The sequence below is a fragment of the Netta rufina genome, assembly GCF_964035555.1.
Source record: "Netta rufina genome assembly, chromosome: 5".
NCBI classification, from domain to species: Eukaryota; Metazoa; Chordata; class Aves; order Anseriformes; family Anatidae; genus Netta; species Netta rufina.
The window spans coordinates 25116305-25128146 of record NC_140128.1 but is presented as its reverse complement, the minus strand read 5'-3'; the positions used below and the strand labels follow the sequence as shown (position 1 = coordinate 25128146).

At 48.3% G+C, this 11842-nt stretch overlaps 1 protein-coding gene across 1 annotated transcript in view; it reads left to right on the top strand.

The window, feature by feature from the left end:
* MEIS2 (Meis homeobox 2) overlaps positions 1-1327 on the top strand; it is a 170949-nt gene extending 169622 nt beyond the window's left edge. Inside the window, exon 14 of the mRNA XM_084287591.1 lies at positions 1246-1327. The gene's annotated coding sequence lies outside the window, so the exon portion shown is untranslated. The remainder of the gene's footprint in view (positions 1-1245) is intronic.
* The last annotated feature ends 10515 nt before the right edge of the window (positions 1328-11842 follow it).

Genomic DNA, 11842 nt, shown 5'->3' with positions numbered 1-11842 from the left:
ACAAAATACAGTCTAACGGAGGGAGGAGAACCAATGGTGACATTATAATTCTTCTTGAAAAATCTTCAGTAGAAGGTCTAAGACATATGTGCAGTGAGAAATATTGTGTACTGAAGGCTTATTCAGAGAGCTGTCACTACATTCAGTATTATTTCTCAGGGCAATCCATTTTATTTCTAGCCCAGAGCAATGTTAAATAGGTCTTTGAGGGTGGCCTACCAGTGGCCCACTTGCAAGTGAACTCCAGGAAGACAGACAAAAAGGCTGGTCCCTAGGATTCGCAGATGCGAATATCAGAAGGGGGATGCCGCCGTAAGATTTTGTTGCTTGTCCCCCTCATTGGCTATGTAACTGTCTCTTGCTGGAGGTGCTGTCTTAGATCCTGTTCATTGTGAGCAATATGGAGTTTCCCTTGTAAGTTTTCTTCCCTTCTTGGGTTTTCTGCAGGAACGGATAAGAGGCCCATTGTCCATAATCCTCTGTTTAACAGTATTCTTTGAGAGACTGCAGGCACAGGGCCAAATCCTGCTTGCCTGACTCATGTGAATAGTCCCACTGACTTCAATGGGCCTTGTGAATAAGGCAGCAAGATTTGGCCCGTAATGATATAATAGGATTTTAAGATTTGTTCTAGGAGAAAAACATGACATGTACTTTTAGGGCTAAACCTTTAAGGTACTGAGCAGCAGCATACCCCATTGACTTAACTGAGCGTTGAAGGCATTCAGCATCTTTCAGGAGTTGCTTAGCACTTCAAAGATCAGGACTTTTGTTGGTATCTCAGTTTTGTTCATTTATGCAGTTTGGTCCATTGATCTGTGTGTAGAATTTACATTGATACTGCTTAGGCAAAACCCAGACAGGATATAGTCTTTTACATTTTTAAAATACCAAAGAGAAGCAGATCAGATATTTATGTTCAATTGACAAGTCTTTACATATAGCCAGCATCTTTGTAAAATTTATTATAAGAATTCACCCACTAGTTTTTTTTTTAAAGTACACTTACATTTTGTGATACTCAGTTGTGCTCAATATTTAGTTCTGTTATGTGCATTATCCTGCTGAATGATCAAATTAAATGCAAACTAGAATTTGAATGTCTGCAAACATTGGCAAGAATCTGCAGCTAATTTTAGACGGAAGATTTGCAGTGTCTGTTGTTTTTCCTGTTCATTTTAGATGGGTAAATTGTAAAAACGTTGAGGAATCTGACCTGCTTTTTTTTCCCCCTTTTTCGTCTAGGTTTGCAAGGCATGCCAGGGGACTACGTATCTCAGGGTGGTCCTATGGGTATGAGTATGGCACAGCCAAGTTACACTCCTCCCCAGATGACCCCACACCCTTCTCAATTAAGACATGGACCCCCAATCCATTCATTTTTGCCAAGTCACCCCCATCACCCAGCCATGATGATGCACGGAGGACCCCCTACCCACCCTGGAATGACCATGTCAGCACAGAGCCCCACAATGTTAAATTCTGTAGACCCCAGTGTTGGTGGACAGGTTATGGACATTCATGCCCAGTAGTAGAAGGGAACTCAAGGGAAAAACAAAACAAAACAAAAACTATTTTAAGACTTTTGAACTTTGACCAGATGTTGACACTTAATACGAAATTCCAGACAGCTGTGATTATTTTTTACTTTTTGTCATTTTTCATCAACAACAGAGGACCAATGAAACAAGAACACAAATGTGAAACCATGGGCTCACTGAAATGAATATGTCCATGTACAGATCCTCTGGAAAAAAAAAAAAGAAAAAAAAAGAAAAAAAAAAAAAGAAAAAAAGACTCCAAGAGTTATAACTACTGTAGTATAAACATAGGAACTAAGTTAACTTGTACATTTCTGTTGATCACTCCGTTATGTTGCCTCAAATAGTTTTAGAAGAAAAAAAAATCCTTGTTTTCCACACTATGTGTGTTGTTCCCAAAAGAATGACTGTTTTGGTTCAGCAGTGAAGTCACTATCCATGAAAGACCTTGAAAGACCTGTTTTGGCCAGTGAGAAAAGAACTACCCTGGAGATGAAGACGAAAAGTCTTGCTGGGTCTCTCATCACTCAGAAGACTGTTCCAAGAAGGCCTTGCCATTCCCTCATTTTGTTCCTTCATAAAATGTGTCCTTTAGTTTCAAACAGATCTTTATAGTTTGTGCTTCATTAAGTCTCTCCCCATTCTCTCCCCATTCCTCCAGTCTTTTTTTTTTTTTTTTTTTTTTTGGACTCTTCTTCAAAGAGCTTGCAGGTGAAGATTTAAAAGACAAAACAGACAGAGCAGGAGCTTCTTCCAGTAGTTCTGAGCCTTGGCTTTGGACAAAACATAACTAGAAGTTGGGCAGCTTTCCTCAATGAAAGAAGTTACTAACGGTCTTTGCACCAAACCTAGAACTTTATCATGAACTCAAAGCTTGGGAAAAAAAAGCAAGAGAATACTGTAACAAACTTCGTACAGAGTTCGGTCTATTAATTGTTTCATGTTAGATATTCTATGTGTTTACCTCAATTGAAAAAAAAAAAAAGAATGTTTTTGCTAGTATCAGATCTGCTGTGGAATTGGTATTGTATGTCCATGAATTCTTCCTTTCTCAGCACGTGTTCCTCACTAGAAGAAAATGCTGTTACCTTTAAGCTTTGTCAAAATTTACATTAAAATACTTGTATGAGGACTGTGACGTTATGTTTTAAAAAAAAAAAAAAAAAAAAAAAAAAAAAAAGGTGTTAAGTCACAAAATGCGGTAATAAATATTTCATTTTTGATTTTTTGTTAGGCTTTTGTGTTTTTAATCATGCTTAATCGAGACTGAAGTTACTGGGAGAGATGTCTCAAATATATTTCTTCATGAGTATTGAAAAGAAAGGTTGAAAAAATCAGAAACAAGCCTGTCATCAGCATTAATAGAATAATTGGGTGAAAGAACATCTGAGATTATATATTTCTGTTGATTATCGATATTATTTTCATACCAGACTAAACAAAACTCAAACTATTCTCTCACCAGCTTGTATTTCAGAGAGCTGTGTCTAATGTCTGTACTATCTGCTAATAACATAGAAGCTCTGTGTGAGTTGTGAAGGCCCATGTGCAAGACCAGTAAGCCATGTGTGTTAAGTGTACGTGTACGTGTCTATGTATGTGTAAGTGCATGTGCATGCACAGCCACTGCCGTCCTTAACTCCAGCTACTTAGCTCGGCACTGAAGAAAGGCTGTAACCCAGGCGTAGGTTCGGAAGTTTCAGGAAAAGCAAAGCAGCTTGGACTTTAACGAGAGTTTTACCTGTGTGAGGATTGCACAATGTAGCTTTTGAGATGGTTTTATTGCTTTTCTTTTCTTCATTTGTTTAAAAAAAAAAGGGGGGGGGGGGGAATAGAGACCCTCAGCTAATGAGGGAAAATGTTAATTTGACATTTTAAATATAAATAGCTGGTGCAGAATCCTGGGCGAGGGTTGGTTTTACTTAAACGAAAGCCCGTGGCATTTGGAAGAAAGTGAAGGAGAGTTTGAGTTGGAGGGAGGAGGGGGGATTGTCACTGCTAGAAAGACAATCTGCTTTCCCAGAGCTTGGTGGCACTGCTCAGTCAGCGGGAGCAGGATGGGGCCCAAGGAGCAAGGAAAGGCTTTGCCTTTATTTCGGGCGGAGAGGAGTGGGAAAGGGGTTGGAATTAACTTTCTAGGAAGCCAGTGTTACTTCTTTAACCATTTGTAGATTTGTGACCCTCTTCTGCTGTCCTCCTCCTCGTTCCAAATGGCTGGCATGTTATTAAAAACTTGGGCTGACAACTTTTGCCGCCAGAATGCCGCGAGAGGTTCAGCCTCGGTGTTAATGTTTAATTTCTGAGCTGAGTAAATGGACCCACGCTGCTGGCAACAGAAGGGAGGATGCCAGTGGAATGGGTGTGAGGATTTATTTAGCAGTCGGGTCCTGCTTTGTGGGCGTCATTTTAGGGCACCCGTATGAAATGTAAAGAATGGTAATTCTACACTAGGCTTGGATAGTCTCTGTCCCGGTTAAAATCACGTCGACCCCCTAAGTCCCGAAAGAAGAGCATGCCCTGGGTCCCAGTTTTCACATTCTGGTCACTGTGGATGCGGGAAATAAGAAGGCAAGGTTTGTTGTGTCAGCACGTTAAGAGGGAGGCTATGTTTTTAATCAGGACTTTATTTTCTTGCAGATCTTTTCTTCACAGTTTTAGGAGAAATACCAGAAAACGTCCTCGCCCAGGTAGAAGGACAGGGAACGATTTATCCGTAGTAGATTGTTGGGTTAATGTTGAACTAAACATTGATGTTGCTGTGTTGTCCTTTATTTTCTTTCTCGTTTTCTTCCCCTTTTGGGCTGTGCTTACCGTGAGACGTGCTGCTGCGATCCAAGGTACAATAACGCGCAGAGATTTCTCCATCTGAGATTTACTGTTTAGCACGGAAGGTTCCGATTTTGGTATTTTTAAAAACTGCTCAGCTGTCAAAATCAACCAAAACGGGAATAATGTTTTGACAGCGGTATAGTGTTAAAGAAAATACTCTAGTCTGAATAAAAATTGCTTATGCTATGGGAAACGAAGGGTAACAGAAGAAACACCTTTTGTTTACACACACACATGTTTATAATCCGAAACTCCATTTTCCCTGAGCGGGTCTGGGCCGGGGGGTTGCAGTCACCGCAAACGAGGGGTTTTTCTTCCAGATTTCGCTGCGGTTAACGCGAAGAGAGGAGGGAAGCGCACCTCCGCCCGCGCAGCCGCCCCCAGCCCTGCCCGCCGCGGCGAGCGGCCGCTGCGGGGCCGAAGAGGCGATGCCGGGGGAGCCAAGCGCTGTCCCCCCCCCACTTTCCCTCCCGGCGGCAGAGCGAGCGAGCAAACTGCCCCCGACCAGGTTTGCGAGGGCCGGGGCCGGGGAGGGGGCCGAGCACGGGATGCGGCGGGGGCACCCAGCAGCCGGGACGCGCCGGCCCCCGCTCTCCGTGCGGCGCTGCCCCTCGGCCTCGCAGCCCCCTGGGCACGGAGGGGTTTGGGGGCCCGGAGCGGGGCCGGCCCGCACCCGCTGCTCCTGCCGGGGGAGGGCGGGCGGAATCCCCCCCGCCGCCGCGGCCGCTTCACCGGAGAGGGAGCGGGGGGCTCCGACAGGCAGGGGGAGGCCGCCTGGGGAGCGGGGACGGCTGCCGAGGCTTGGGCCGGCACTTTGTGCTCCTGTCCTTGTCCCTATTGCTGGGGGAAGCGGGGGGCGAACCCCAACGGCGCCGAACGAGGGCTATCGGCTGCCAGGCTGGCGAAGCCCAGCGCCTTTGAGCCGAAGAGAACCGTGCGAGATTCGAGACTGGCGGGGGAAAGGTTTGAAGGCGGATTTTAATATTAATAGTTTTGGTGGCGAGAAAGAGAGACAGAAGGGAGGTCGCTGCTCTGGGCAGAGTCCCCGCGACAGTGATGATGGATGACCCCGCACAGCTAAACAACTCCTCCCCTTCATCCCCACACGATGTCAGAGCTACTTTACTTGCAGCTTTAGGAATAAAATAAATAAACACCCTCGGCCCCTTCCTCGCATCGATTTATGGATCATTATGAATCAATTACTGCTCTCAATATTTTAGAATTTGCTTATATAAAAGGGGGTCTGCGGCCGAAAAAATGCATTAACCTTTACCTTAGCAGGAAACACAGAACCTTCCCGTACAGCCCTGTGACTAAAAAATCGCTACAAATAATTCGGGTTTAACCATTTTCCAAGAGCCGCATTTCTGGGGAGGTGACGGGCGCTGCAGCTGCGCATCTCTACGAACGACTTTCGAACTGGAGCGTAGGGAGCAAGCCGTGCAGCCACACGGTGCGTGCGGCTCCGTTATTTAACCCTCCTAGAAAATGAAAAAAAAAAAAAAAAAAAAAAAGGGAGGGGGGGGGGAAGCAAGCCCCACGGCACACACACAGCCCCCGCTCGATGTGGTGTCGCGGGGGCGAGAGGGGCCGGAGTTCGGCGCCTGCGGGGCAGGGGCGCAGAGCGAGCCATGCTCGGTGGCTCCGTGCTATGGGAAGGGGGCGTCGGCAAGGACAGAAAGTGTGTGAAGTTGTGTTTCTCTCGCTTTTTCTGTATTCTCCCATTTGCAGCCGTGTTTGAGGATCTCAAGGTGTTTCTATGGCTACCTTGTGTATGTGGGAGGGTCATATGTGGAGGTGCCCAAGAGAAAAGGCAGCTCTTGGGTGATCATTTATCAATGTCACCCACATAATGATTCTCTCTGCAGCCTTCTATTGATGAGGATAATTACATTAGCTCAGAGTGACTGATCAATGAAAAACCACCAAACAAAAACTTCTTTACTCTCCTATAATACCAAAAACCGATACAGAAATAAGATAGAAAGCGAGGGTGGGATTTCCCTTTCCTTTCCTTTCCTTTCCTTTCCTTTCCTTTCCTTTCCTTTCCTTTCCTTTCCTTTCCTTTCCTTTCCTTTCCTTTCCTTTCCTTTCCTTTCCTTTCCTTTCCTTTCCTTTCCTTTCCTTTCCTTTCCTTTCCTTTCCTTTCCTTTCCTTTCCTTTCCTTTCCTTTCCTTTCCTTTCCCTTCCCTTTAGCAAATATTATTATTATTTTTTTTTTTAACGGACGAGGGAAAGTAAGGAAAATTCACCCGATCCTTTTAAAAAGAGGCTACCGTTTTCTGAAAAACGTTTCCCTAAACCGCTTGGCATCATTCTTCGCCTGGTAAAGGCGAAGTTTAGAATATGAACTGCGGCTTCTCCCTGGCTCCCCAAGCCTCTGCTTTTCCGCTAGTTTAGTTCCTGGGAAGGGGTGCCGGGGGGAGCACGATATTCTGGGGCTGCGAAGAGGGAGAGGAGAAGGCAAATAACTTTTCTTTCACTGTCGCAACTGTCTATTTGTCAGGTTTTCTTTGTTTTTATCACTTCATAAAGTAGGTCTATTAAAGACGGAATGTTGCCTCCCTAAGATGCTTCTATATCGGTGAAAGTTTGCAATTAAATTACGGTTGCGTTCTTTCCAGAGTTAAAAATCAATGTTTTCTCAATTAAAGGGGATTTTAATGCTTTTACTTGGCAGTTGTTAAGGACGCCGTAAATTTTATTATAATGCCTCCGAGCTGCGAAGCCCGGCGAGCGGACAGGTTGATATTCACTTTGGTTTTGGGGGAAAGAAGAGCTTGTCGCTGGTTTTGTTTCTCTCTCGAAAGGGCCTTCTTCACAAAACTCGACTCATTCCGACCAGCCGCAAGGCAGAGCGATGCCGAGGGGGCGGGGGCAGACGGGCTGTGCGCTCCCCAGCACTGCTTGCTGCTGACCGGCCCCCAGGCTCCGGGGGCTCGGTCCGCCCCCGATGCTCGGCCGCTGCCCGCGGGCTGCAAGAAGCCGCCTGCGCGGGCACTGCACGGCTCTGCCTGCGAGCACGCGGCGCGCTAATGAAGGCATGTGTCTGTGCTGGCGAAGACCTTTACGTGTCTGGGAGAACCTACTTACAGAGGGGACTACAAGTTAACAGTTGGAAGTAAATGGGAGCCGGAATCAGGCTGGCAGAGTTTTTTTTTTTTTTTCCTTGGCCAGAACATTTTGTCTTTACAGGTTCCTGCCAGGTAAAACACACTAGGGGGCTGATTCTGAACCCACTTACAGGGGGTTAACTCCTCGAGCCGCAGGAGAGTTCGTTCCCGGGCCGTGGGACCAGAAATAGGCCCCTATCGTCAGGTTTTGTCTGAAGTGCGCTTAAAATTCCTTAAATTAGCTCCATGAAGAAACAGTGCAAACTCCTTTGATTAAAGTGACTGTCAGATTCTTCGAGATTAGGAGAGAGAAAGCGCAGAGTAGGATGTATTTATTATTTATGCCACAGTCCTCAGCGCCCAGTTGGAAGGGGGGGATTACAGAGGGTGTTTGAAGGGGGGGGGGGGAGGGAGAAAGGGAGGGCGAGCCAGGGAGATGCAACAACGCTGGCTGGCGGGCGGACCGAGCCCCTTCGCTCCTTCCCCTCCCGGAGCCCCCGAGCAGCTGGGGGCTCCCCAATCCGGTGCTGCCGCCGGCGGCCCCCGGGCAACGCCAGCTCCGGGCTTTTCCGTCCCGTCCCGTCCCGTCCCGTCCCGTCCCGTCCTTCTCGGAGCCCGCTCCCACGGGGCCACGGAGCGCGCACGGCAGACGCTGCGGGATGCGGGGCCCCAGCTTTGTGCGGAGCTGGGTCCCCAGCGCGGCCCCGCGTCCAGGTGGCTGAGCCTCGGATGGCCGGGTGCTTGCCCTTAGCGTGGGGCAGGGGCGAGCGGCAAAAAAAAACTGAATGGGAGCCGCGCGGCAGTGTCGGGGGAAACTAACGATGTGCTTCAGCTCTTGCCATTACAGTGAAGGAGAGGGGGGGAACCCCCTTCTGATTAATAACTAGCAGGGTAATGTTGAGGGCTTTTTCTGCCCGATTGCCTTTTTGAATTAGAGCCGATTTCTTCACACTTCAATAGGACCTGTCTCTTTTAAAATGACTGACAGATTTGTTTCTCCTTTTTTCTCTCCCTGAGACTTAATGATGTAAATTTTCTAATTAGTTAAATCGCGTTGCTTAAAGGCCTTAATATTTACCGGGCAAGGACCGATAGCCGCGCTCGGATCCCTGGAAAGAACCGGAGCGGCTTTTCGGGAGGGAGGGGGCAGCCAGGAGGGAGGGGAGGGCTGGGGGAACAACGCAAAACGAGAGCTAAAGTTCAGCCCGGAGCTTCTTCCCTCCTCCCCCACGCCCCCGAACCCGCTTTTATTTTTCAATCAGCTAAGATTTAATTAGGAGCCCCCAGGCCGGACGATCTGATATTTTCTCATTAGTTTCCCATCAGTAATCTCGAGTGTTAGATTGGCTTAAAGGTTGTCAACATTTGACCAATTTTATTTAAGGCAAAGAAATCACGCATTATAGCTCCGGGACCTGAGATCTGAAAATAAATCCTGCCCGGATCAGCGGAACTAACAGGCGAAAAAAATGTTGACAATTTCTCGCCGTATTTAATAAGTTGCATAATGCACGGTACACACAGAAGGGCGGCCGTGGAGGGGGGTGTGGGTGCTCTCCGCGCAGCCACGGCCGGGCCCCCGCCATGCGCGCACCTTGCGCGGCGCCCGCCCGGGGCTCCAGGCACAGGGAGCGCGGCGGAGGGAGAGGGTGCGAGGGAGGGGGTTAAGGAGTGGGGGGCGCCGCGGAGCGCGGCTGCGGGTGCGGCCCTGCGCCCCCGCGGGAGCGCGGGCGCGGCGGGCACGCGGCGCGGGCTCCCAGGCGCAACGTCGGAGCGCCCCCTGCCGGCTGCGCCGCGCAGCCTCCGGTCGCGCCGGACGCTCGGTTACGCGCCGAGTGTGTGTGGGGGGGGAAAGCGAGGCCATGCGTGTTGCCGGGAGCGCTCATCGCCAGCCTGGCGAGGGAGCGCGCTCCCGGCCCCTTGCCCTTCGCTCCGCAGCCGGCTTCGTGGGGCTGGGGGAGACTGTTTGCCAAGTGTCTTTTATTTTATTTTATTTTATTTTATTTTATTTTATTTTATTTTATTTTATTTTATTTTATTTTATTTTATTTTTTATATCATTCCATTTTAAAGAGCACCGACGGGGAAAAGAGTGGGCGCTGATAACAGGGGTCAAGGCGCTTTCGCAGCCCCTGCCATTTGCCCCCCTCCTCGCCCCTCCGCGGAGTCCCCCGGGCAGGGTCCCGGCAGGGCGCCGGGCATCCCCAGCCGCATCCCCAACCCCAGCCGTGCCCGGGGTCCCCGCCATGGCTGCCCGGCACCCGCCCGGCCCCGCTGCGCGCCAGGCATGCATAGGGCCAGCAACCGGGGTGAGGGGAGCGAAAAAGGCAATAAAGCAGGGCAAAACGAGTGTCACATGGTGCCGGTAATTTATAGGTAAGCAAGCCTACGGTTCTGTGTTTATGGAAAACACGGCAGAAGGGTGAAACCAACCGATCTGCCGCGAGGTTGCATCCCAGACGTGTCCCCGCAGCGACAAGCGCCTGCCCCGTACCTTCCTCGCCCCTGGAGCGAGCACCCGCAGCCCCCCAGCGCGGCACCGGCCGCCCCCCCCCGCTGCCGGCCGGGGAGCTCCGGGGACAGGAGGGGGGATGCGGCTGCAGGGGAGACCCCGGCCCGGCGCCCTCCGGACCCCCGTTGGTCCCCGGCGAGGAGGACGCGGTCCGGCGGGGCTGGTGGGGAGAGTAACAAAAGCACAACTCGGCTCGGAATCCACAAAAATATATATTAAAAAAAAAAAAAATCATAAGTCGGCCGCGTTTAAAGAGGCACCCGAGCCTCTTTGCGCGCTGAGGTGCTCCAGTTAAATATTTATAGTTGGCGTCATTATTTTGCCCATCGGAAAAATAAAAACAAAAGCAGAACACCGCCGCGCAAACCTGAGCCGAGTTGCGTTGGGTCAGGGCTGTGCCTAGACAGAGCCCGGCCAAAACAAAGCTTTGCGGATCTGGCTTGCTGGATCGAGACAGTAGTTGCTCAATTTTATTTTCTTTTAAAAATGTGCGTGTGAGGAATGGGGGAGGGTGGAGGGGAATATTTATCAGAATAGCAGAAGACACCTTTCTTGAAACAAAGGCGAGGGGAATCATCTCGATTGCAAATCCATCAGGCAGAGACCAAATAACAATATTTATAGGAAGGCATTCAGAAATACGGTGTGCTTAAATAACAACAACAAATGCTTACTACAGTTGCTACAGCGCAGCTTAATAAAAAATTAGCCTTACTGACAGTCTTGTCAACATCTTAAGTAAATTATCATAGCGATGGTCTTTGGAGAAGAGAACCCACACTCCTTACTAAAACACCTCCTATCATTAATCTTAAACCACTTGAAGATTATGATGGAAAGAATGGGATCAGTAACCATTATCATCTCAAATTGCTGTTAAAAACTCCGCTGTTTATTTTTGCAACCAAAGCAAATGTAGCTGGGAAATGCAGAAAAGGAAGAAAGGAAAACACAAGAAAGGCAGAACAATTGAGGCGAATCCTGTTGCAACCTCGATGATAAACACATGGAAAAAGCTGTTACTACTCTGTGGATTGCTGGAATTTGGGTAGACATTAGAAAAATAAACAAAGCAATGGCTCCGCACCAGCTCTGTTAGAGCACCGGTACATTCAAGGAAAGGTAACTTCTTAAAATTAATTGCATTTTCCTGAATATTCTCTATTTGCCTTTATCTACATCGATCGTTTGATAAAGATCGAAACTATTAAAAACGAACTTACACCTTTTATTGTTCATTTCCGAAAATAAATTCATTTTTAGCCTTTTTTTTTTTTCTGGTATTTTGGTATGCATTGTTTGACTTATTTTTCTTCCACAATCGTCAGAATAAAGCCTATATCATCATTCTAATGGGGATCATCCGACATACTCGAAACATTTACTCAAAGTGAAGTCTGTTCAGAAGCGCTCTGTTATTTTTGTTGTAACCTCTAATCTTATCACATCACCCCTCTTTGAAATGAATTTTTATAGCTGAAAAATAATTTGTTGTTGTTGTTGTTAAACTAATTCCAGGATTTGGTGGCAGAGAAGGGAGAAGCTGCTGATTTAGGGACACTGGACCAGAAACGCTACCAACGGCTCTTGACACCTTCAATGAATCCGCAAATCGATGCGATCTGGGTACCCGCGGCTGAACTCAATCAGACGCAGCTTTTTGAAGTTGTTGCCTCCAAACGCAAAAGTTTACACGAAGCCTTTATCGGCGCGATGCACCCCGGCCAGCCCCTCCTCCCCCCCCCCCCTTCCCCCGAGAGGGAGAAGGGGCGGCTTTAGGACAGGAGGATGCCACCTAGAATCTCCTAACCCCTTATTTTCGCCTAGCGGAGCCGCATCTCTCC